Source organism: Conger conger, chromosome 16 (genome assembly GCF_963514075.1).
Source record: "Conger conger chromosome 16, fConCon1.1, whole genome shotgun sequence".
Classification (NCBI taxonomy): Eukaryota; Metazoa; Chordata; class Actinopteri; order Anguilliformes; family Congridae; genus Conger; species Conger conger.
The window spans coordinates 29919569-29925035 of record NC_083775.1 but is presented as its reverse complement, the minus strand read 5'-3'; the positions used below and the strand labels follow the sequence as shown (position 1 = coordinate 29925035).

The 5467-nt window shown below is 43.0% G+C and overlaps 1 protein-coding gene and 1 long non-coding RNA gene across 3 annotated transcripts in view; both read left to right on the top strand.

Annotated features, from left to right (window-relative positions):
* Positions 1-2798, top strand: part of LOC133114726 (LIM and SH3 domain protein 1-like) — a 36503-nt gene extending 33705 nt beyond the window's left edge. For both annotated transcript variants that reach the window (XM_061224310.1, XM_061224311.1), the window contains exon 7: positions 1-2798. This exon is cut by the window's left edge and continues 1708 nt beyond it. The gene's annotated coding sequence lies outside the window, so the exon portion shown is untranslated.
* A 142-nt stretch (positions 2799-2940) lies between these two features.
* LOC133115123 (uncharacterized) lies at positions 2941-5467 on the top strand. Its single transcript, XR_009705599.1, has 2 exons — positions 2941-3299; positions 3955-5467. It is a non-coding gene; the product is annotated as an uncharacterized LOC133115123 (long non-coding RNA).

Here is a 5467-nt window from a genome sequence, read left to right as displayed (position 1 = left end):
TGTTGCTTTTCGTCATTCCGGTATCGTCGTTGTTCGTTGTGGTTTAGTACGTCTTTCTCTTTTTCCATTACATTTCTTTCAAGAAAGGGACAGAATATATTAGACCGTTCAAATGTATGAAATGACGAATCTGGCAGACGTTTCGACTTGCGTCCACAGAAATATTCGGGTCTCACCTCACGCTGTATCTTCGGAATCTCGGAGTTGTACATACTTGTGTGTACTGGTCTCCTGTTTACTAAACATTCCCTAGACTGAGGAATCCTGTTCACATTATTTCTAAGGATTGAGTGTCCCTTGATGGCCTTATTTGCATATTATCAGTTCTCCCCTGGGGGCGGATAGTTTAATTTTGAGGGCTGCCTTTACCCGTAAGTTCAGCAAGTGCTGGGTGGAAACTTTGGATAACAGGAAGTTGCATCAACCTCATTAAAAAGTGTGCTTTTCCTGCACGATTTCACGAAAGCATCACCCATACTCTCCAGTGGGTATTCTGGCTCTATTCGGGCCACGGCATCCCCATGCATAACGGCCGGTGGGACCACTCGATCGCTTTCCAGAACATTCCACACTGAACCTTTTTCAGCAGGAATGCACCGATCAGGAACTACCGATTTTCAGATTCAAAGCGTCTCAACCACAGTCTGAGGACTCGGGTGTGTCGTAAACACGCACATCAAAAAATAATTCTATGGGTAAAGCCAAAGGCTAGTGTCTCCCGGATGCATTTAACATCTGCAGATCTATTTCCTGATTAACCAGGAAAAGTCACATCCCTGTTTGGAGTCAGGAAGATTAGTGGACACCAGACCTGGGCCAATACGTTATGTTTCTACCTTTCTATGCTTTACTGAGCTTGTCTGGTGTATTGGAACCTATAAAATACTCGCAAAAAGGGCAAACCCCGCCTTCTGGTCCTCTTGGTTGGCTCAATTTCACCAGGCAAGATCAATCGAGCACAGAGGAGTATTTGAATCCAAAACAAATACGCATTTGGACCAAGTTTGGTGGACACACAACTTATGTGCATATCAATTATCTGCTAGAAGCCTCCATGAGCATTCACGGGGACTGAATTAGCAAGGCTGGGGGAGATATCTTTGTTTTGGAGGGAAGGTTCAATTTCTGGGGTTTTACTTCTTTTTTTTATATTCAAATTATTTTCTCTTTTCCCCTCACTGTTGAGCATCCTATTCCCTCCTTCCCTCTTCCCTTCCCTTCTCTTTCATCATTGATTCCTCTTGTGACGCACTGTGAATGCCGTAGCCGGAACAGGATTATAGAAAAAACGAAAATATAAAAAAGATACTTTATTTTCTGCAGACAAATAATGCCTTAGGCTGTAGCTAAAGGGTATTTGAGAGTTATGTATGTATTTTAAGAAAATGACATGAAATAAACATATTTCATGGGATCGGGGATTTCCTGTAAAACTGGGGTGGGAGGGTGTCTATGTCGAGTATTGGAAGTTGTATTGTCTGGGGTGCTTCTGTTTGTTTTAATGCAGCCCTGTGGCTACAGACACTGGGGATCAGAGCTTGGGGATTGTGATGTCATTGGCGAAAGTCTGACAAAATAAAAATCTAATAAAAAGCACACTTCCGAATTTGAGTATCTGGGTGACTGGCGATGTCGCTAATAGCATGGCGCTGAAATATCTTATCCGCACAGCTGCTATCCCTTACGATAAGTAATAATCATTTCCATAATCTCTTATCAAACGACAATTAACCACAAATGCATCGCTCCTCAAATGTACTCCACGTGGTTCTCAGCACTTATAGATCTGATATTTTACTGGTGACTGGGTTACGGTTCGCTTATCAAACGTTGGGAGCTTGCCAAGTGGAATAGGTCCTCAAAGATTGTAAATATGGGCAACGCATTGGGATGAAATGCAGTAACGATGCGCTGGGGCAAACGGTTTCGCTGGTTGAAAATGCATATTGTAGCCTAGGACAGTGATTCTCCCGAATCGAGTCTCTGAGGTTGTGGGGATGGGGGCAGGGGTGTTGTTGCTGAATTAGGAAAACCGTCTAATAATAACCTTGCTGTGATGAATGGTCTTGGTTTTTCTCTAGTTGTGAGGGATGGAGTAGTCCGTGAGGTCCGGAAGATTGTCTAATTGCGGCTTTCACAGGGAAGTATCTATGTGGCGAGCGAGCTGTGCATACATCGAGTGTTACATCAGCTGTGCACTGAGAGACCGGGGTGGAGAAATGGAGAATACGTTTTCATAGCCCTGTCCGGTCAGGAAAAAGGCGGTTATGAATGTATCCATTCCAATGTTGCACAAGCTGTCATGTAGAAGGTGCAACGCTCATATATATTTTATGTTGCCTACATGTTTTTTTCCGGAATATATTCCTCTCCCCTGACCCTAATGTACCCTGATGTTGCTGAGGTTTTCCTCAGCCCTTCCTTCCGTCCTCTCCGCTCCGCTTTCCCTGTGATCGCCCCTGTCCAATTCTCATCCCATTCCAATGTATCACCCCTGATTCATGTCTACGTTTCATTTTTTGCTACAACTGCTTTCTTTAATTTAGTATTCGGGCTGGAAAATTGGGGAGGGAAAGGAATTGAAGAAATATAAAAACCTTTAACCATGCATTCCATCTTCAACAAATTCCTTTTTTTATATAGCTATATATACACAAATTCATCCAGATGTTCGAAAACATTGTCCAACGGTTGAGTTTAAAGAATATGACTTGATTCGCTTCTCTTGTTGTCGTGCGACAGCACTTCAGCTTGTCGTGGCTCATTCCCCAGATTCAATAAAATTACATTTTTACCCATCTGCCTCTTGTGTTCATTGCGCAGTTAATTTTCTGTTTGAACGTGTGTATGTTGAGGACATATGCGTTGTGACGTCTGTTGAGTACCCTACTCGACCGCGCCCATTCATGCTCTCTTTTCCCACAAATAGAAATTCTAGATACATCCACACACGGGTTAGGCGGGGGGAGGTGGGATTGATGAGCGGCGTCGGAAAGCAGTCATGACATCTGTTCTTATTTGGATGCTGTGGCCGCTGAAGGTAGACTGCTCTCCTCGATTGCAGAGTCGGACCTTCGGGGCTGCGTCTGTTTTCCCACCATGCTGGATATTTTGGTTTTAATGTTTTTCGCCATTATAGGCCTGAGCTTCTTATCTTACATTATTTACATGCTTTGAGGAGTCCGTCGGCGCTGGCCGATCGCGAGATTACTAGAATGGCAGACGGTTGATGCGCTTTGTTGTTGTTTTTTTTTTTTTGTCAATTTTTCTCGGCCTACGGTGTAGCTCCCTGGACAAAGGTAAGAGCCCACTTTCCGTCCCTATATTCTGCATTGGTCATCTCGCATTTTCAATTGCAAATAGAATTTGACGGCTCCACAGAAAAGTGGCAGCGATTTGTATTTAAAAAATAATGGCGGCGCTTCAATTAAAATTATAACTGGAGAATCTGGATTAAAGACGTATATGTATGACCACATTTTATTATAAAATGAACCAAAAGCGGAACATTGACGCATCGGAGACTATACTTCGGCGTTGTATCTGTGGAGAATATGAATATCAGCACAATATTCAGACCAGCGGTTGTGTTATTTGGAAGTACACGAGTCATGTAATCTTTTTCCCACGGTGCTTTCTGCTTATATCCTGATAGCTGCCATTGAAGCGCTCTTTATGGGAGGTGCTTATTACAGAAACCCACTGAATAAACCTTTGTGTCGTTAAAAACAGACTGCATTTATTTTGGACGTCGTATAACTATATAGGCTAGTGGGAACCAATCATTCAATATGCTATAAATATATCGTTCCTAATAAAATGGGATCCTATTTTCCTTCCCTCAATTGTTACTTATGAAGGGCACTGTATAAGCTTGTATCACAAAGGATAACATTTGAATAATTTTGTAGAAAGTAAGGTAAGGTGTCCGTGTTTTTTGTCTGTGTTTAACAGGGTGGTGACAGGTGCGGCAGGATGAGCAGGTGCGGTTGAAGGGAGGGATAGGGGTCTCGGCACTGCGGTGTGAGGAGGCAGCTCTTCTCCCTCCCTCCCGCACCCAGAAGAACCTTCCGCTGCTGGTTCCCTCCTCTTCAGTGCTCACATTCGTAATTTCAATCCCTATTGGAACCCCTATCCTCACTTCATCCTTGTGTGGCCACAGTTCCTGTACAGCCAGGGTGCACAACTTCGATGTGCATTCTGTCTTATCCTCCAACCAAACGGCTGAATGCACCCGCGCTGGTTCACTCCTGTTCTGACCGCAAAAACATCGTCACCAATGTGATCACGTGATCAGTCCACGGCTGTAGCTCATGATTTTGTCAGAACACAATCGAATAAAACCATTAGGGCTAATTAAGCAGACGAGTTAAGGTTTGTGTGAAGTCACGAAATGGATCCGCTCAAACTGCAGCCCTACGCGTCCAATTGCCTCGATAGCTCTAGCCTTCGATTGTTTTGAAGCTGTCAGTGGATGAGTCCTGCTGTTTGCTGTGCACAGAGAGGAGGGTTAAGATCACAAACACTGCTTATATAAACACCGTAGAGGCTCGAGGCAGCTCTGATCACAAACACTGCTTATATAAACACCGTAGAGAGGCTCGAGGCAGCTCTGAACACAACTCAGAGCTGATTGTGCACAAGCTGTCGGTGATTGTGACGCTGAGCTGTGACTTGTTTTCCGCAATACCGTGCTTCTCTGTTCATATGTGTGCATACTGCAAGTAGGCGTACTTTTCAGACTGAAAGGGGAATTTCAAGGACAATCTCGAAGAGAGCTACATGGTATCCTGTATTTTTTTTAAATGATTGATGCACTTTATCATGGAATTGAGTCTTGTGTTAGGTTCAACAGTAAGTCCAAATGGCATTATGTTTGATGTTCTCGATGAGCTTGTGTAATGAGGTATGGTTCTGGAATGTTCCTGTTCTCCAAGCAGGGGGATCTGACATGATGTTTAGCTAAAAACTGCATCTCTGATTCCTGTCCTCTTCTGTGTGCCGACCGGCCCAGTATAGGTGTTATAGCTGGGGTGGCACTGCTCAGTGAAACAAACATAATGCCATTATCAGCTGTGGCAGGGAACTTAGTATTGCTTTCTGTTTGCACTGAATTAATTTCCAGTATCTTGGTGGAGCATAATATGACAGTATATGCATGTACTTCATATTTGCCCTGTTCCCTCACTCTCAAGATTAATTTATTCTATTGAACATACAGTAAAATGAAGATGTGATCAATTCTGAAGACTATTTTCTCAGTCAAATCAAATATAGGACACCATATGTATTCTTCTAATGAGCACAACTGTTTTGCATCAATCAATTTTTGTGATACATAATTTTGACCTTGTAATAAAGAAATTGGTCCATCTTTAATTGGTATTACTGCCTTTTAGAGTCAGATTTTCAGTGCTTCACGTTGGATATCTTCCTGAAGGAAATAAAAAATATAAAACACTGGAAA